General features: G+C 53.3%; 1 long non-coding RNA gene across 1 annotated transcript; it reads left to right on the top strand.

The window, feature by feature from the left end:
• The first annotated feature begins 5,423 nt into the window (after nt 1–5,423).
• LOC139046102 (uncharacterized) lies at nt 5,424–15,987 on the top strand. Its single transcript, XR_011505669.1, has 3 exons — nt 5,424–5,605; nt 7,610–10,289; nt 14,719–15,987. It is a non-coding gene; the product is annotated as an uncharacterized lncRNA (long non-coding RNA).
• Nucleotides 15,988–20,628: the final 4,641 nt, after the last annotated feature.

The following is a 20,628-nucleotide window of genomic DNA, read 5'->3' as shown; positions in this document are numbered from 1 at the left end:
CTTGTGTGCTTGAGTGGTTGTTTCCCTGATGCCACGTCCAATTCAGAACATTGCGGACCACTTCTCTGCTGTTTTTTCAAGAATTTTCTAATTTGCAGCACTACCACTCCGGGAAAAAGAAAGAAAAAATGGGTTTTTATTTTTTATTGCAAACTCCTGTTCTTGAACTGCGCCTGTGCCACGTTAAGTTGTTACGTTTGGTTTCTTAAATAATTTTATGCTTTAAAAGCTAAGCAGTAAACTAAAGAAGGATGATTATTAGTCTCAAAGGTTTTTTAAAAATTATTTTTAAAGAGGAAAAATACGGAAAACCCACATTGCTTTTAAAAGCACTCAGTAGGGATTTTGCCGTTAGATTCTGAGTGTTTCGAGATTGTGGCTTTTTGGTTTGGGGCTTTGTCATGTCCAGTCTGCTGTTTTTGGACGTGTAACAGTTATTTTTCTCATGGTTCCAACTTAACGTTCCAGAGCTGCTCAACCTTCGCAGAGGGGGCCAGCTGTGTGGATGGATTTCCTATGAAATGCTCTATGTCCGGGGTGTTCCTTTGCTTGTTTTCTGAGGTAATTTGCTCAGTGTTTGATTTCAGGCGTCATGTTTGCATCCACAATGACAGCCGTCACTCGCGCGTTCAGCAGCCTGAGCACTTTGACGCCCGGCACTCAGGTCTTGCTGGAGGTACTGAGATGGACTAAAAGCCACGCACAGTCCAGAGCAGGAGACAGACGTGTGAGCAGGTAAATTACAGGTTGGTGTGGTAAGTAGTCACTTACCAGGAGAGACTTAGTTGAGCGCTCTTAGGGCTATCCACATGGTACAGATGAGAAAGCACAAGTCCAGGCCAAAGGCAGCTGAGGGGCCCAGGGGGGCCCACTCTTGGGCGGGTGCTGGAAACAGTGTGGGCCTGGGGTCAGGTGGACCCCTCCTGGCCCCTTGCTGAGTCTTGGACCCCTTGTCTGTCGGTAGAGGCCACGATGTCCAGCAGTAGTGTGTTCAGGATCAGTTGAGACATTGTGTCCTCTAGCCTATGGTGTGTCCTCTTCAGTGTGATTTCTCCATTTTTGTTCCATTCGTTTACTAAACTGCCTTCTGGTTGATCTAAAATCACTGTGGACCTAACATCTGGCTACTAAAAAGCTCCCCTTTCTTGCCCCTCTTCGATTTATGACGCTGTTAAGTTTCACAGCCCAACTTCCTCCTCAAAATCTTGTCTCTGAGGAAGTAAGCCAGCTTTATGAAGTTGTCTGACCATCTCCTCTGAGCAGCTGAGTTGACAAGGGGTCGGCGTGGAATCCCCTGTCGTTGGCCGTTTGCAAGGAGAATGTCGTGCCTGTTCTGAGACCCTCAGGTGTGACGCCGTGAGAACCACTGAGTGTTAGGAGGTGGAGTTCAGCGGGCACCAGACTGCTTTTTTCACATTACTCTCACTGGCAGTTTTGGAGTTTGGGACTTCACGGGACTGAAGGGAGGGAGAGTGCTAGGGGACAGGTCAAAGATTGTCCTGCAGAGCTTGGAGCATCTACTGCCAAGAGGGAGTTCCTAGGAACCCTGCCAGTGTCATGTGGGGTTATGTTTTCTGACTTGGAAATATTAAGCAACGGGAGGTCCCTTCAGAACCAGTTCTTCAGCCAGATTGGATTGGGAAAAGTGGAAGCTGCAGATAGCCTGAAACTGCCTCTCATGGAAGTTCCAAGTCCATGCTAAGGCTTTCAAGCAGTACTCAGCAGTCTGGGGCATCTGACGCTGTAACATCCATCCTTCTCTTCCTTCTGGAAGTGCCGTGTTGAAAGACATCTTTATTGTTCGAAAGGGCTTGGAACCGATTTTGTTTGCTTCCCCGACTCCCTCAAGATCGCTTGCACTCCCCGGAGGGTTGTGTGAGGAACCACTGCTTCATGACCTCCTCATACTTTTCTCTACTGTTGAATTAAATCATGAGTTAAAATTGGTCCATGGATGAAAAAAGAGCCTCTTCCGTTTCAGCCAGGCTCTCCTCAGCTGCATCTTGTGAGTTCCCATCTTCTCAGTGTTTGTTCGGTTATGCTAGGGCCACTGGTCTGAAAAACTTCAGCTCATGTAAACCAGAGGTTCTCGACCCCAGCTCACCTTACGGTCACATGGGGAGCCTTTCAAAAACTTAAGTTGCCCACCAGTGCCCTTTCTGTGGCTTGGGTTCCATGTGCCCTGTTTCCAAAGGATAGGGGAAAAGGGCGAAGAGAATTCCTACTCTTCTGGAAGGTGATTGAGAAGACCACCTTCTCTCAGAGCCCAGGGCCCCTCCCACGCGGCCTGCCTTAGCCTGGCCTGATCTCGGCAGCAGGCCTCGCCCTCATCTGGCTCTTCGGACTCCACGCTGCCTTGGTTAGTAGATGCCGTCATCTTTTACATGTCTGTGTGTTTCACATCAAAGTACAGTTGTACCCCAAGATCGCCTCCCTTAATGGAAACTTTGACTCTGAACCTGCTTTCACCCACAGCAGATTCCTGCCTACCCTGCGCAAGGCCCCCTTTGAGTCCTGGGGTTAGAGGGGAGGAGAGTAAAACAAAAAAATCGCTAAGGTCTCGTTTCTGCCCTCAGAGAATTAAAGCCTGACAGCCAGCTGCAACAGGAGGTAATGATCCTGGTGCTGACGTACAAAGAGCAGCGAGAGCGGAGGAGGGAGTTCCAGGTCTGCATCCTCTGCTTTCCAGACACCTAAACCAGGCTCTTCCAGCAGAAGGGATCTAAAACCACACTCTTAGTCTTCCCGCCTTTCCCCCAAAGGTACTGGCTTCTCCCACCGGGTAACTGCATCCCTGGCTGTGCTGCCCAAGCCAGAATCCTGGCTGGTCACTGAGTCTCAAAAAGTGCCCCTAAATGCTTGTGAAGTCCTGCTCTGTTATGTCCTGGTCCGAGCCATGCTCAGATGAGTCATCCTCTCATCTAGGGCAGGGTTCCGAAAACTGTAAAAGGATAGACAGTAAGTATTTTAGGCTTTGTAGGCCCTATGGTCTATCACAGCTATTCAACTCTGCCCTTGTAGCAAAAACAGCCATAGACCACATGTAAATGAATAAACGTCTGTTTCAATCAAACTTTATTTACACAAACAGCAGGCCGGATTTGCTGGTGAGGCGGTAGTTTACCAAGTCCTGGCCTAGAGCTTGGATAACCTTACTCAGGCTCTGCCAGAGGTGATATCCAGAACACCCCTGATTGTGCTACATACACCCTGCATGGCTCCCTGAAGCCTTGAGGATCAGTGCAGCCCAAGCGGATGACCAGCGAGAGCCTTGTTCTGCAGTTTGTAAGGTGGAGCCAGTGAGACTCATCTACCTCGTGGCGCCGGAGGTTCAGGCTTGGGTGAGAAGGAGTGAGCTGATCTCTAGCGCATGGCAGGGATGTCGTCCATAGAAAGGGCTCTGAGCATAAGAAGACGGCTGCTGTAGTTTGCCATCAGATCCCCAGCCAATACCAGCCAAAAGTGCAGGGTACTAACAAAAGCTGATGTAGGAAATACAATAGATAATGCTGGTTAGCTACACTCTGCTCAACTGGCATATTTTACTTCACTGTATGTTGTCCAGAAAACACCATCTGTGACTGTTAAACTAAGTGCTATAGTCATGGAAAAGCTCATAGATGTCCTGTATATGTTCCACGATTGAAATTTAGCTCTCTAGGTACCACTGCCAATGCGTTACACTGAGCTTGGCTTCACAGCTCCTGATGGGGCACGGTAAGGCCAGGCCTTTGCCTGGAGCATCGGCCCAGAGTTTCCCAGAGTCAGTGACGCTCGACCTCGGGTCAAATCAGTTTACTCCTTGAATGCTGAGAAGCAGTAAAGCTCCATGACTTGCCTCTGCCTCGTTGATCCCTTCTGTGTTTGACACCACCTGCTCATCAGGCGATAGCAGAATTGCCTTGCACTCCAGACTGAGGGAGGTTCATGGAGTGGAACGGAGGAGTGGCTTCCAGTGTTTATTAATGTCTGTGCTGAACAAAAGCTTCGCCCCAGGCATCCCATGGCACGCCGGCTCCCTGCAGCCTGGAATACTGATGGCATGTTCTCTCAGAGCCGCCTCCACCTTCCCATGGCCCTGAGACAGCGGAGCCGACTGAGAGGTGCTGGGAGTGCTTCCCGGCCCTGGTGTTCTGGACCCATCACCCCAAAAATGTCACCCCCAGGATGGCGCTGTGAGGACGAGAGACATCTCCCAAGTAAGGCTGGAGGAACGCTGAGATCAGGCTCAGAACAGCCGCGCACAGACATCACACACGCCGTTCATTCACTTAGATCAGGGGCTGGCAAACTTCCTCTAAAGGGCCATCTAGTAAATATTTGGGGCTTTGTGAACCATATAGTCCAAGTTCCAACTACTCAGCTCTGCCTTTGTAGCCTGAAAGCAGCCATTATGTAAACGAATGAGTGTGGTGGTTCCAATAAAACTTTATTTACACAAACAGATGGTGGGCTGAATTTGGCCCAAGGGCCGTAGTTTGCCAATCCCTACTTTAGATACTTCCCCCAAAGACAGCCAACCGTAATAGCGCTGGCTGTGTGTCAGGCACTATTGTAACCACACACATAGATGGCCGCGTTGAATCTTTACAATCCCCCGTGAGGCGGGTGCTATCAACCCCTTTCTGCAGGTGAGGAAACTCAGGCCCCGATAGGCATCTTTCTGCTAGGTCCTATTACCAAAAGCAGAGGAGCCATGGTTGTAATCCAGGGGGCCACTCCAGAGTCGTGTGTTACCACTGCTTGCGTCCCGCCTCCCTGTCTTTCAGAGCTGCACAGTTCCACGTCTGTGGCCTTTACTAAGGCTGCATGCAAGGAGCAGCCATAGTGATAAAAACTCTCTTGAGGACACTCTATGTTCTTAAACACCACTTAGGAGCAAACTGCCATGACCCATTCTTCCCAGAGCTCAGAGCCAAGAAAACATTTCTTCCTAGGCTGTGTTGAATTTCCCCCTGGGTCTTGGTGGCAGGCAGGAAACTCCCATGCTGCACCTGACGTCAAGGGAGGCAAGCTCTTTACTCAGGGCTTCCTGGCCTTACTCCTCCCCCCGCCACCCCCAGTCCCCGAGCCCCATCCCTCGTACTGGGTTTTTGTGATGGCCTGGTGAGATCTGGGGGGTTGTGGTTCTGTATCCCTGCCGCCTCTGTCATTCACCCCAAAGTCCTTGAGGGGGAGGGTTAGTGATAATTCTCAAGCGTCTGGAAGCACAGTGTCTGCTGCGTCGAGGAGAAAGCTGCCATCACCTCGCATGCAGGAAGTCCCTTGGCCTGTGAACATCGGGAGGGGAGCCACCACGGTGGTTTTGTTAGCATGGCGGGACCGTGGGTAGTTTTTTCTCCCCAGATTGTCCTCAGGGTTTCATTTTACAAGACAGCCTTATTTGGAACTATTTTTGTCGCGTCCAAGGCCCTGAGATGGCTTCCTGCACACGAGTGCCCCGCAGTGCCTGCTATCACTACGGATGAGATTTTCCGTCCGGCATCTGGGGGCCCATGAGCTCACTCCTCCCAGCGCGTGCCAGAAAGCCGTCGGGGGGGATTTCAGGATGCCTCGCAGCCCCTTCCAGCCTGACAGGCTCAGATTTTCCACTTGTGCGATTGAGGTCAGTGCCTGCATTCTGGCTGGCCGGCTCCCCGCACATGCGCACGCCAGGCCTCAAGCCCGGCTTCTCCCACTTGCCCTGGAATTCAGCCCCCTGGCAGGTCCCCTCCATCCCCAGGCTGTGTGCGCGCCACACGGCACCCACCATCCTGTGGGGCTCCATGGGTGATGGGACGGCCTGGCCCAGCCCTGGCTCTGGGCCGCTGCGATGAGATGGCGGCTGCTGTGTTTGCTCATGCCTTTGTCTGAGCGGGGAAGAGTCGTCCGGCCAGCCGAGCCACAGTGGGATTAGTGTTGCTTGCCAAGAGCTTCGTTCCCTTCCTTGTCAGCCTACCAGAGAACAGGGAGCTCGGCAACCATGGCTGCTGCCGTTGGGTTTTACTAATGGTCGCTGCCGCTGTCTCTCTCGGAGAGGCCATGCTGGACACGGGGGCTCTGGTATGTGACGCCTGCATTCCCAGCCTGCCACGTCCACTAACTGAGCAACGGGCCAGCTAGTAAGTCTCGGCCCCGCTGAGCATATGTCCTGTCAGTGAAGGTTGGGGTAATCAGACCAGCATGGAATGTGGCCATGAGACAAAAAATGTGTAAGTGATGTGTGACAATCTCTTCAGCACCAGACTTGCCCTTGATGGTCTACTAGTCAGCCAGGGTGACCAGCTATCCCGGCTTGTCCAAGATGGAGGGGTTTCCTGGGAGGCTGGACTTTGGTGCTAAAACCAGCGCAGTCCTGGGCAAACTGGGACAGTTGATCACCCTATTTCTAACCCCACGTCAGCATTCTTTAAGCCAGTCACTTTCATTTAAAAACAAAAGCTAAACTAACATTGTCTAGGAGACAGGCAACCTTGTTTTGTAGCCTGATGTGCCCCAGCCACCTGCCTACAGCCCTTTCTCCAGCCCGAGCAGGGCACAAGCGGTTTCAGGGTGGGGAGGCAGGTTGTGGGGATGGGGGTCTCCAAGGAGGTGCTGGCCAGGAGGATCTGACGGCGCTTTGCTCAGGCAGGACGACTCCTGGAGGCGGGAGGACATCCCTCCTCTGCCCAAGCATGCTCTGCTCTAGGTCATGGTTCCGCGCTGACACCGTCCTGGGGAGCCGGGAGTTCCCACACTTCCATGTCCTTCAGGAAACTCAGGCACATGTGGGTCAAGAAGCTGCCCTCAGCTGAAAAGAGGCAGCGCCTCCTGCAGCCAAGGCCTCTCCCAAAGGAAGGTGGATCAGGTCATTCCATGTCTGCCTTCAGGACCCAGAGAAACCTCCTCGCCATGCCGAAGAGGCCCTGCGTGTTGGCCCGGCCACCCCCTCCATCCTCATCCCTCCCCTCCATGCCCCAGCCACACTCGCCTTGTTCCAGGTTCTTTTGAGACCGAAGGCCACGATGTCCTCTAGGCTGAGAGCTCTTTCCCTCCTCTGTTCATCCTTCGACCTCAGCCCAGGGGCCACATCCTGGAAGTCACCTCCCCTGACCTCCTGACTAGGCCAGCATCCCTCCTGGCCACTGCCATCTCAGCCAGGCCAGGAGCTCCGTAAAGGCAGGTACCAGGAGCGCTAGTGGCACTCACCATTGTAGGCTCAGGGCCTGTCCACTGCCCCCCTCGGGGTAGCCCACACTCCACAGATCTGTTTTGAATGAATGGAGGGGAGGCCCACAATTTAACCGCTCTCCTCCCATGCGTTTCCCACCGAGCAGCTAGGCAGTCTCCCTTAACCGCTGTTAACCGTGCCCCCCGACCCTGCCTGCAGCGCAGCCGAGGCCCCATCCCAGGGAGAGCCACTCCACCCCAATCCCCTCCCATCCTAGGCGAGGAAATATTTCTGTTTTATGACTAACTCTGCTCCTCATTTCTCTCGCGTTATCTTAATGAATTAACTGGGTCCCCATCGTTCCCCCGGCCCCCCGCAGTTTATGAGCTGTACAGCAATATCTGCGATCTTAGTCAACCCCACACAGTTGTTATGCTGGTTCCTATTACAGTAATTGGCATAAACTTTATTCTTTTGCAGAGAGATTTTTTTTGGCCCGCTGAGACTGCATAACCATCTGCCATAAATTGAGACTAGTACGGCTTATTTTGGTGAATGCAAAATTGGATCCCATTCTTTACTCTGTGGCTTGATCCGACTTCCAGATGGTTAATCCACATGAAGTAATAGGAATGCACCACAGCTCTGCTTAGCTGAAGATGGAGACATAATATTTATTTGCTGATGTGGAGGCCTCCGAACGCTGCCCTGTCGGGATGTCAATATATAACGCAGCAGCCCAAAAATGTCAGCTTGTTCCACAGGAGCGACAGCGTTCCTCTGAGTTGCCATGGGGGACCCCCGGATGCCATTTTTTTTTTTTTTGTCTGCCCTTGACCTAATCTCAAGAGGTTTTGTTCTCTCCTGGGCTGTTTCTTATCAGCCATGTCGGCCCGTGTAGCCGGCTTCGCATCTGCTTTGACTTTAGTGCCTGTGACATTTTCATTAATACTCCTCCAAGGTTGAGCCTTTATTCCAAATATCTTGTAGCTCACGGAAGCCGAAGCTCAGCTGTGCCCGGCTGGGGGCTGCTGGGAAATTTGGCCCAGCAGCATCGACAAGCTCGGACATCTCCACCCAGTTGGGTTAATCTGCTCATTTTCATTTTTGCTTCTCCGCACCCTGGCCTGCCGTGCTGGGAAAGCCCTGAAAGATCTAGGTCAGCCAGTCGTGGCCTTTTAGACCCCCTGGGGCTTTCCTTCCCAGGAGTCTGGACTGCCCCTCTGCGTGGATTCCCACCCCGGCCAGCCTTCCTTGATCTCGCACACTCTCCCCGGACTTCAGAGCCTGGCCACGTTTCCCCGCCTGCCCAGGGAAGCCTGCAACTCAGGGCCTCCCTTCTGTGCCCACAGGGCCCTGTCGACCACCTGCATTTGAATCACCTGGGGAGCATGTTAAAAATGCAGGCTCCTGCCCTGAGCGGGGCCAACTGCCCCTGTTGGTCTTGATTTTATCGCTGGAAGTCATGCGTCCTGGGGGAGCCCTCAGACCTGGGCAAATGGGGACAGCTGGTCACCCTACCTGGGTCCTAAGCTCGACCCCAGAATGAGAACCTCCAAGGGCTCGGGCCTAGGCATCTGCAGTTTTTTTTTTTTGGGGGGGTTTGTTTTGTTTTGTTTTTTGAGGAAGATTAGCCCTGAGCTAACATCTGCTGCCAATCCTTCTCTTTTTGCTGAGGAAGACTGGCCCTGAGCTAACATCCGTGCCCATCTTCCTCTACTTTATATGTGGGATGCCTACCACAGCATGGCGTGCCAAGTGCTGCCATGTCCGCACCCGGGATCCAAACCGGCAAACCCCGGGCCGCCGAAGCGGAACGTGGGCACTTAACCGCTGGGCCACCGGGCTGGCCCTGGCATCTGCGTTTTGATCAGTTCCTGTGGGTGATTCTGATGAGCACTGGAACTTGGGAACCAGAGCCCTCAGGGCCCAGGCTCCCTCCCCCATGTGCCTGGCACCCAGCGGACCTCTGGAGCCCTTTGAGTTGAGCACGCAGTGCTATCGTCATTTACTCCTGGAGTGTTTGCGTCCCTCCACGGAGGGAAGGCTCGCCCAGTTCCTTGCTGCATTCTCAGTTCCCAGCTCCGTGCCTGGCCCACAGCCGACACTCTGAACAGACTGACTAGGAACAATTACATAGAAGCCAGTCTTCACGGTAGGGAAGTGCCCCAGACCTGTTTTTTCATGTACTTTTCCAAAAGTTCAGGGGTGGACTCCATTAGAAATTAGATTAAGGAAATTCTAGTAAGGGCAGGAATTAGGACTTGGATAGTTCTTAAGGGAATGAAAACCTTGAAAGTTCCAAGATGGAACAAATAAGGAATTAGAGCTAAGAAATTCTAAGATGGAATGGACTGGAACCCTGAGCGTTTGAAGACGGAATTGCTCTTCCTTCCTTAATCGTCGCAGGAGCTTCTGCAGGCAGGAAGAACAAGAGGCGGATGCTTGTACCTGACTCTTGGAGCCCAGCATCCCTTAGTGCTTTCAGCTGCATAAAGTCTGCAGCTCCCCAGCTAAGCACAGCTGTGTATGCAGATGACAATTGTGAGGGCTCTGGGCCGGGTGGTGGGGGCGAGGGAGCCCAGAAAACAGGCTGAGCCAAGGGGAGGGAGTGGGAGCAGGTGTCTGGCTCCAGCAGGATCCCAGCACTCGATCCTTCATTCCTCAACCTGGGTAGGTCTCAGCCAGGTGACGGCCATCTCCTTGTCACCTGAGCGCAACCTCAGCTGTACCCCAAGTTGCCCAGCTGCCTTGGGCAGCAGATTTTGCCGCCTCCCAAGTTTAGTTTCCTCGTCCGTACAATAAACCTGGAAAGGCTCTCCTCTTTGGATTGTGGCTTCAAAATGGGGACAAACAGCAAGGATTACTTGTGTGGGTTTCACCTGTGAGAACGCTGCGGTTGTGGCTGACCCAGGGTCCCAGTCCCACACGCTGCTCACGACCATCTGGTTGGCAAGAAGGAGTGGGTGCGAGGAGCAGAATCTGCCACTGCAAACAGGAGCCCCAGGGGCGACCTCAACAAGGGACCGGGCCTGCTGGCTTTAGTGGCAGGCAGCATGCTTGTTCAAGTGGATGAAGTCCAGCCCCAGCGACAGGCTGCACTGGAGGGCCCTGGGCACCACCGAGCGGAGACCTGGCTCAGCCCCCAGCTCCTAACCAGGTCAGTGGTGCCCCTCATGCCCCATGTTGGATTCTGTCAGCTCTGCCTTCAAAATACGTCCAGGATCCGACCCTTCTCACCACGGCCATCACAACAATCCTGACCCAGCCCGGCCACCAGCCTCTCTCCCTGGACTGGTGCTCAAGACCTTCCTAGCTGGCCCTTTTTCCTCCCATGGAGGAGACAGAGGGTTGCCCTTAAGTATCAGGTCGCGTCCCTCCTCTGCTCAGAGTCCTCCCTGTAACTCAGTGCAGTGCACATCCCTTACTGGGACCACCGGCCCACCTCTCTGACCCCACCCAGTCCAGCCATACTGTCCTCCTGCTGGCCACTTCTCCGATGCTTCAGGCAAGTCACCTCAGGGCCTTTACACTGGCTGCTGCCCCACCTGAACACTTGCTCAGAGCCCCTCCCTGCTCCCTCCCCTGCCTCACTAAGATGCCCAAATGTCCCCTCTTCAGGGGGCCCTCCTCAGCCCACCTTATATAAAACAGGCCCCCCGATCTGTCCTAGCTCTTTATTCACAGCACTCACTGCTACCTGTGTTGTGCGTGTGTGCACGTGTGTGTGCCTGCGCATGTGTGTGTGTCGCTTGTCTTTCGCAACTGGACCCGAAGTTGTGTGAGAGCCAATTTCACCATTCTCAGTGCCTAGAACCAGGTGTGCGCTAGGTGCCCAGTAGGCGTTTGTACGTAGGCACCTCCGACACTGCCCCCACGTTAGAATAGGCTGGCGACACTCAGTGAACCACACGGTAGTTGCAAAGATCACAGTATAACCAAACAGGGCTGTCCAAATGCACTATAATGGCCATTAGCGTCTCTCCCCCCCAGAGCAGCGATTCTGGAGCATTCCGTGTAATTGGAGCCCAATGAAGCATATGGCAGTGCTTCCACCAAGCCAGAGAGCTGAGCTTCCCCGACGTGGGCTCTGGTTTCTCTCTTTTTCTCTGTAACAATAAACCTGGATCCACCATTGGGCGGGCCCCGTGGTCAGGATCACAGGGGAATGCTGGGGAATGAGGCTCACGCTAACAGGATTTAATCCTGAGACGCTGGGCTATATATCCAGTGGCAATTTCCTGGATTTTGCAGCCAACATAAATAACAGCGAGAGGATTCCCACTGCATGATGTGAGGCGCGTCCTGCTGCTCCAGGGCGGGAAGCTGCCCAGCCTGGGCTGCTGTCGATGGACCAGGCAGGGGCCCCCAGTGCAGTCAGCAGAGCCACACCCCACTCCCCTCCCACCTGGGCCAGACCACTCCCTGGCCTCACTCCCTCTGCCAGGAGTACCAGGTACTGTGCAAAGCGTCCTCAGGGTGAGAAGGGCTTACAGCCCAATGAGAGAGACGAGAATTAAGACACATATTTGGCACTCAATTCAGCCGTGTAGTGAAATGCCTTTTCTGTATGTACAAATCCTGTCTTTCCAACTGGACTGGGAACTTCCTGGGGGTAAGGTCTGCATTTTAGACAGCCAGCTTGTAGAAACTTGGAAGTCATCTGTGGCACTTCATTTTTATAGTTGAGATCACTAAAGAAGTTGAGAAGTTAGTAGGACAAGGTTAGAAAGAACTTGCATGTCCACCTGTGGGGAAATGGACAGATAAAATGAGATATTCATGAAATGGAATATTACGCAGTAGTGAAAAGGAGTGAGCTACCTCCATGCTTACAGCAAGGATGAATCTTGAAAATTCATATTGATGGAGAGAAGAAAGTTGCAAATAGGCCACAGAGGATGTGATCATTTATGTTCATTTAAAAACCACCCACCCAAGGCAGTGTTACTCATTGTTCCTGGATACGTAAATACGTACATAAAGGGGTGGCAGGTGTCCCGAAAGGATGGAATTCCTTTAAGTATGCAATGGCCCATGACCATGGTATTGCGGACAGGAATAGATTGGTGTTGAGGGTTTGTCTAGACTGATGATGATGTTGAACCACTCATGGATAAGTGTCCTTGAGGGCGCCAATTCGTTTCCGTGTACCCGCCAATCAAAAATAAGTCAGTTGGGCTCCCCGCATCTCCCCGCCTGTGGTGGCACAGCGTCTTGGTGTCCTGAGCCGCCATGTGCCTCCCCAGCGGGTCCTCAATAAATACCTGTTGAACTCATGGGACTTGCGCATTCATAAAGCCATATGCTAGGAGAGCTCTCTCCGGCAACAAGAGACTCTCTGCCGACTCCTGCAATGAGAACCCAACCCCTAGCGCTAGTACCTTTCCCCGCTCCCTGTGAGATTCTGCCGGTCCCTCGATTTGCGTGGGGCATCGTGGGGTCTGCTTGTTCTTGCTGCTGGGCCTGTTTTTGCAGCTCCCTCTGCTTGTTCTTGCTACAGGAGTCTGACTCAGCTGTAGCACCCGCTTCCTAAGAGTGTTGTTGGTCCTCTTTTTCTCTTTCACAACCAAAGGTCTTCTTTGGTTCTGTCTTCTTTTTTATTCAAGCCACTTGCCTTGAGTAGCTTCTCTGTGCCTTTAGCTCTGCTGGGTGGGATCCAGATGTCAACACAAGATAGTTCCTCCCCTCACGGGACTTCAAATGCAATACTCCTCCTTCTCCGGGCAGGCCCACGATCGGAAGACAAGGCCAGAGGTGCAGGAACAGGGGTGCCCAAAGGGCGAGGTTTGTTCCAAGCAGGGCCTTTCATGAAGGCCATGGACGACCGGGCTTGCGTGCAGAGGCGGGTGGGCGGGAGGGAGAGGGCAGTGGAGACCGGGTTCATGAGGAACGTGGGAGGGCCTGGAAGTCCACATTCCTTTCGGAGAGAGGGGCTCTCTCCGCCTGTCGACAGCCCTGAGGAGCCAGTCATGCGGGTTTGGGGGGAAGGAGGGCCCCAACTGGGATCCGCACAGGTTGAGACAATTAGGGGGATAATTTGGGCTGAGTCATCTTGGCGGAGGCCGGCAGGAGCGTGTTCAGTGGGTGGGGACCCCATCACCGTAATTGCTCCAGACTTCTGCTTCTTTTGGACATGGCAGTAAAGTCAGCTAATCCAAGGCTTGAAAAGGGCTGGGTCTCCTCCTGCAGCGTGGCGTTAACTGCAAAATCTGCCTGAGCCTGACCCCAGGCTGACCTGGGGAGGACCCTGTCCCGGGGCAGGAGGCTGGGAACAGAAGGGAAAAAGCAGGCGACTGACATAGCCTCAGTGCCCCCAGCTGGAAAGCGAAAGCGGGAATAAGGCCACACTCTGCCAATTCTAAGTCCTTTTTTTCTCTCTTGCATTTTAATTGCTCTAAAATTGGGGTGTGGTTTACAACTGACGGTGTCTTAGATTTCGTGAAATATGGTGATAAAAAGAGGAAAATAGAAGAATCATAACCGTTTATGGAACTGCTTCCAAGAACTTTACGGTTTAAACCTCTCGACAACTCTGTGAACTGGATGCTGATTTCATGCCCATTTTATGGATGGAAGAAACAAGGTTTCAAGGGTGAGCCACACACCCTAGGTTCCACAGCCGGGAGCAGGGGATGCAGAGTCTGGTGAAGTGGCTTTTGACGCCTACCCAGGCACACGTAATTGGAAAAGAGAGCAGATTTCAGTTCTCAGCTCCTGCCTGATGCATGGCAGGTGCTCAGTCTTCCTGCCCTTCCAGGCTGTCTCTGTTCAGAGTGTGGCACCGCCCAGCCCAGGGAGGTTCCAGAAATGTTTGCTGCCTGCCAGACAGTGTGGGTGGACAAACTTCCTGTCATCGAGGCCCCACCCACCTCTCCCAGCCCACCCCAGAGGTCAGCCGCAGGCAGCCTCCACACTCTGTCCGGTGAGTGGGCAGCCTGGCTAGAGTGCTGGAGAGGTAACTCGCACCCCAGGAGCAGCCTGCAGCCGGAGCAGGACCGGCGCTGGGGGGGTAAATACCCCACAGAACGACCCACCCTCAGTCGAATGCCGATTTGGGGAACTTCCAACATCTGAGTTTCCTTTTCCTTTCAACTGTAAAATGGGGACAAATGCCCTCACCATGGAAGTCCTATAAGGATTTAAAGAGATTATGTACAAGAAGCTCAGAGTCACTGTGCAGTGGCCACACAGTGAATGTTAACTGGAACCACTGATGTTAGGAGTTAATCAACACTTATTTTATTCCCTGGACACTTCATACTCCTGCCACGCTGACCTTTTTGGGTCCCACCACAGGGCCTTTGCACATGCTGTTTCTGCTGCCTGGAATACTGTTCCCTCCTTTCTTTGCTTCGTTACCTCCCATCCCCTTTCAGCTTTTAGCCTGCATGGCACTTTTTCAGGGAAACCCTCCACGACCCCCACATTCTCATGGCATTTTGTACCCCTCATTGCCATTGTTCCAACTCTATAGCTTCATGTGCTTGTTGAATGCTGCCCCTCTCTTTAGTCTATAAGCTCCACGAGGGCAGGGGCTGTGTCTTTTTCTCTTTTGCTCATGACACCTTCCCTTCCTCTACCCACAGGTTCTGGCATACAGTCAACACTCAATAAATGTTCATTGAGTGAATGTCTGAAGAGGGGGCTGGTGTCGAAAGAAAACTGAAGGAGTGACTCAAAAGCAAAGAATTTGGAGGTGGGGTGGGTGAGGGAAGACAGCCGAGTTGGTTTCCGCCGTCTAGCCTGGCCTGCGCTCCAAGCCCACCTCTGGCTCCCACAGGCTCCAAGAGGCGGCTGGAAGATGGAGCTCCAGGTTCCTCATCTGGGAAATAAGGGAGGAAAACCCTATCTCAACGGGTGGTGAGGAGGAGTAAATAAGACATAGTGCAGGGCTGAGCAGAGCCAGCTCTGTCCTCGGACAGAAGCGACTCCTTCCACTCCCATTAAAAGGAGGGGCTCCTGACACAGCGGGGATGCTCCGGAACTCTCCACAGAGCCTGGGGATGCGCTGTGGCCACGAGGCCGCCGCTGCCGCCCAGTCGTAACTGCCGGGTCAGATGTAAGTGCGTCCTGCAGAGCAGATGGCCACGCCGGGCGCCTCCACACATCGCCCTGGTGTCGCCGGCAGGGCCACCTGGCACACGCGGGGCCTTCCCGGCACGTCCTGTCTGTCGCGGGGGCTTCTCCGGCCGTGGCTCCCGCTGGGTCTGCAACTGGACACTTGACGCCAAGTCCCAGGGGGACAGCGAGGGTGCAGGGACGGCTGGCGAGGACAGAGGGCCCCGGAGCAGGGGTTTTGTCTTCCGCGCTCAGGAGGCTGCGGGAGTCGCGGGGCAGGGACGGCGGACAGGGTCACTGGGGACACCGCGCATCGGCTCCGAGCCAGCCGCCACATGCCAACGGTGATGCCTCCCTGGGCTTCGGCTCCCTCATCTCGAAAGTGGGGATGATGGTCCCTAGAGACTGAAACGCCCTGAGGCACAGCGGTCTCCTCCCTCTCACCCTCCATCCGTCTCTGGACCCTCAGCTCTCGGTCTGCTTCTCTACCTTCTCCCGGACCGCACCTCCCCTGGCCTGCAGCTGCTCTAGTCTGAGTTTCTCATGGCTGCCGAATTGGCCGTGGTAGTGGGGCCTCGGGAGAAACTGAAGCACACACACTCACATGCACACAGCCATACACATGGTGCTCACATGTACACACGCACAATCTTTGCCACCAGTGAGATGTTCACATTGCTCCTAGATTCCCACCATGATAGAAAATACTGGAATGAACATCATCCTATGGATATTTGTTTTTGTTGTGGTTTTTTGGGGGGCTTTTTTTTGCTGAAGAAGATTCACCCTGAGCTAACAGCAGTTGCCAATCCTCCTGTTTCTTTCTTTCTTCTTCTTTTTTTTTTTGCTTGAGGAAGATTAGCCCTGAGCTAACATCTGTGCCAATCTTCCTCTATTTTGGATGTTGGACACCTCCACAGCATGGCTAGTGAGTGGAGTAGGTCCACACCCAGGATCCAAACCCACAAACCCGGGCCACCAAAGCGGAGCACAGGGAACCTTAAGCACTTGGCCGCAGGGCCAGGCCCGTTTTTGCTGCTTTTGAATTCTCTCCTAAGGATAAATTTCAAAGTGAGAGAGCCCTGGATCTTGCTCTGTAATTTTGTCATTTTGGGGCATTGAGGATGGCATTTCCAGCAGGGCTGTTCAACAAAGGCACAGACTGCGTTGGGTGGCAGTGAGCCTCCTGTCCCTGGAGGCATGTAAGACAATTGGGACAGCCATGTATTGATCTGACAACTGTTTGTCGGGCCTCACAGTGTGCCAGGCCCGTGTTAGGTGCTGAGGACACAGGCGGCACGGTCCCCACCTTCCTGGAGCTCACAGCCCAGAAGAGGAGACAGAGAGGTAAGGGAGGTGACCTCAGAGCGCGTGCCGTGCTGTGTGGTGAGGGGCGCTCAGGGCTGTTTGCTCCCCTGCTCAGGCTGCGAGGGCCCCACCCCAGGCAGCCACAGCTCTGCGTGTCTGGGCGGCGGGTCACGGTGGCATGCCCTGCTGCGTGGGACCTCAGCTCCTTCAGCCTGCAGCCCTCCATGTGTGAGGCGGGATTCCTTCTGGGGGCTCCCAGGCCCTGTCTGACCCTGACTCTAGAAAGAGGTTGTTTGAGGCCTCCCCCTCCGCAATATTTACCTACAGAACTAGTGGCTGAGACGGGGCTTGCAAGAAGGCAACTTCTAGAGTCACTTCTTAAATGTCTGAGAATCTGTGGATGGCTTCCCTGGGCTGTTTCCAGGGAGTGAACATAACCCCACCCTGCAGGGGCCACATTGTGAACTGCTGGTCTTCGTGGTGGTCTGAAGGAAGTCCGGAGACCTGACTGCCCTTGGGTTGCTGTGTGACCTTCCACCAGTCCCTTTACCTCTCTGTTTCCACTTCAGGCAAATGGGGATGGTAATCCAGTGGGTTCCTGCTCGGCCCAAGGCTGGGCCACTTTTCCCCCTCTGCTTCATGGTCCATGATCAAGGCTCCTAGAAAGGGAATCCAGATTTTCCTTTGGGGACCAGTCTCCCTGCCACCTCAGGCTGTGGGTTTGGGGTGGAGGTGATCCCACCCCCTAACTCCAGGTGTGGGCCTTATTGTAGAGCTGGCCAATGGGATACCACTGCGATTGGCTGAGGGATGGGCCTATTAGAGCCAGGAAGTGGCAGCACTAGGACTTGGGCTGAAAGTACTGTGTCACAGGCATTCTCTTTCTGGTGGGGTTGCTAAGCCACAGGAGGCAACCCCTGAGCTTCTGGGACCCATCTTATCATCACAGAGGGAGGATCTGTCTCAAAAGACTCCAGAACAGAGCCAAGACATGGGGAGAAGCTGGTTTCTAAATTAAGCACCTGGATGCAGCCATACCTGAAGCTAATGTCAATTGTGTGAGTCAATGAATTTCCATTTTGCATCAGCCATTTTGAGCAGGGTTTCTTTCACTTTCCTCCTTAGTGTTCTGTTGCCTCTAGTCACACCCTCTTCCAACGTTAACTGCTGCAGAGGAGCTAGACTCATCTTTCCAAAGTACAAATTTGACCTTGTCAGTACTGTTTAAACCCTCCCATGGCTCTCTAGCGCCCTCAGGATAAAGTCCCAATTCCTTGGCCTCGTGTTCAAGCCCTCCAGACCTGGGCAGCCTCCTCTCCTGCTCTGTCCCTCAAGGACGTTATATTCAGCCACACACTCACCAGCCTCCACACCCTTGTGTCCTTCCCCGTGCTGTTCCCTCAGCTTGATTGCCTGTCCCCACTGAGCTTACCTTTCCATGTTCAGTTCCAAGGCCCTTCCCGGGAGACCCTGGCTGAGTTTTGCACATGGAAACTACTTGCTCACGGCATCACTGGGAGTGTGTCTGAGAAACATAGGCCCCCCCAGCTACAGGGCTGGATTCTCTGGGGTGGGGTTCAGGGAGCTCTGATTCGAATGAGAGCTCCCGAGGACTTCCGCCCCCCTGTTGTGTGACTCCCGCTCTGAGCCTCAGTGGCCTGCTCTGTAAAACGTTCATCCTCTCCCTGAGAAGGTGGCTGGGAGAATGAGGGGTGACAATATTTATATAAAGCCGTAGTGTGCCTGGGGCACTGAGGATACTCTGTAACAGCAACGATGGTCATCCTTATTACTCTGTCTTGTGGGGTGACCAATGGGCCCCACCTGCCCTGGACTCAGGATTCCTTCAATGTGGGGCTTTCAGTTTTAAAACCAGGAAGATCTCAGGAAAATCCAGATGAGGTTGAGTGCCTTACATCTCTTTCTTTCTTTCTTTCTTTCTTTCTTTCTTTTTTTTTTGGTGAGGAAGATTGGCCTTGAGCTAACATCTGTTGCCAATCTTCCTCTTTTTGCTGAGGAAGATTAGCCCTGAGCTAACATCTGTGCCCATCTTCCTCTATTTTGTATGTGGGAGAGCATGGCTCGATGTGTGGTGCATAGGTCCACACCAGGGATCTGAACCTGTGTACCCTGGGCTGCTAAAGTGGAGCATGTGAACTCAACTGCTGCGCCACCGAGCCGGCCCCATCTCTTGCTTTCTCTTCCCTGAATCTAAGATTGTGCTTGTCTGCGTTGGCCCCACTGGCCAGTAGGAATCACTCAATCCGGGGCCCCAACAGAATGGCTGGAAGCTCAGTGAAGAAAAGCACAAACAGTGTTTGAAAATATTAAGAATCGGTGTTTTCCTTGCGGGAAACATGCGATGTGGTCTGCCTGTTGCCCTTCATCCCGTGATGCCCTCCGCCCTCCCCACGTTCCCTGGCCTCTCTGCCTCACCCACGTGCGCGATGGGGCAGAGAAGGCCACACTGGCCAGACTCCGGCTTGAGTTTTCGGAGCTCTTGACGCTCCAAACTATACATCTAAATATCCCCTTCTCTAGAGTCTTGGGAATTTTTTTTTTCCGCATCGAGTTCCTGGATTTATTTTGAGCCAAACGGCTCCTCACCCAAACTCCTCTGCCTCCTTTTCAAACCCAAGGCCACGTCCAGCCTCGCAGGCCCAAACCGCGCTTACATAACCCTCGGTGACACTAAGTGCTTGTGAGGCCAGCCGGAGCGCGGCCGGGCCGCCAGCTCTGGAGCACAGGGGACATTTTGTCCTGCAAAATGATGCTGTTTGGGGTGTGTGCGTGCGCGTGTGTGTTTTTCCCCTCCTGAAATTCAAAAACAGCTCCTTTTGCTCAAGCTGTCAAAAAGGAGAAGAAGACGAAGAAGAAAAAAGTCTGCAATAATTTCAGCGCTGGGCCCAGATCAAGAATTGCAAATGCTAAGAGAATATTTTCCAAAGTTATGAGGCGAGGAGGAGTCCGAGTTACGGAAAGTCAGAGGCTGACCTTGTGTAATTTCCAGGGGCCTTGTCTCCTGGCTGGTCCCTCAACGGGGTTTTTCTCTGATCATCACAGCTCATGACGATCTGGTCTTCACTATGCACCAGGCCTTTCTTATTTCCTCCTCGCAGATTCTCTGATTAGTCCCAGTTGCCCGGGAGGGAGGAAGATCAAGTTTGGAGAAGCCGAAGGAACTTGTCCAAGGTGCGTTTACTGATGGCTGGAGAGCGGTGATTTGACTCCAGCTGGGCCTGACTCCGAAGTCCAGGCTTCTACCACCGCAGGATGCTGGACGTGAGCACCTACTGTGCGCAGATAGATGCGTTTCACCTTTCATGGCTTTCTTGCTGACTATCCAGCCTAGACGTAGCTCAGGCTGTAGCCAGTCCTCCAAAGGTGGCATTTGATGTTTCCACAGGAAGAGTCACATGCGGGAGGGTGGCACCTGTGGCCACACTCGGCTGTTCAGACAGATGGGCCTGTGACGAGGGCTCCTAACACCTACTTCTTCTTCTTCTTCTTCTTTTTTTTTTTTTGGTGAGGAAGATTGGCTCTGAGCTAACATCTGTGCCGATCTTCCTCTATTTTGTATTTGGGACACTGCCACAGTGTGGCTTGATGAGTGGTGTATAGGTCCACGCCTGGGATCTGAACCAGTGAGCCCCGAGCCGCTGAAGTGCAGTGCATGAACTTAACCACTATGCCACCAGGCCGGCCCCCTAAAACCTACTTCTTTGATGGAGAAGTCTGACGCCTAAGATCAACCCCAAGGGTTGATCAACTCAGAATCTGCCTGCATGAAAGAGGCCAAGGAGAGAAAGGAGCAGCCGTGGGTTAAACACCGACTATGTGCATTATAGACCTTGTCTGGTTTAATTCTTGCACTGACTTCTGAAGCCAGGCGCTACCCTACAGACCTGTGAAACTGGGCTCAGAGAGGGAAAGACATTGCCCGAGGTCACACAGCCAGGGAGGAGTAGAGCTGGGATGGAACCCAGGTTCACCCAATCTACAGCTGGGTCCTGAGTGTTCGCTCTGTGCTAGATGGGGCCCTGGTGACGAAGAGGTGAATGAGACACACGTTCTGTCCATAAGGAATCTAGTTGGGGATTTGGGCCAGTGACTTTACGAGATGAGGTACT

The sequence above is a fragment of the Equus asinus genome, chromosome 8 (assembly GCF_041296235.1).
Source record: "Equus asinus isolate D_3611 breed Donkey chromosome 8, EquAss-T2T_v2, whole genome shotgun sequence".
In the NCBI taxonomy this organism is placed as follows: domain Eukaryota; kingdom Metazoa; phylum Chordata; class Mammalia; order Perissodactyla; family Equidae; genus Equus; species Equus asinus.
This window is presented reverse-complemented; position numbering and strand designations above follow the sequence as displayed.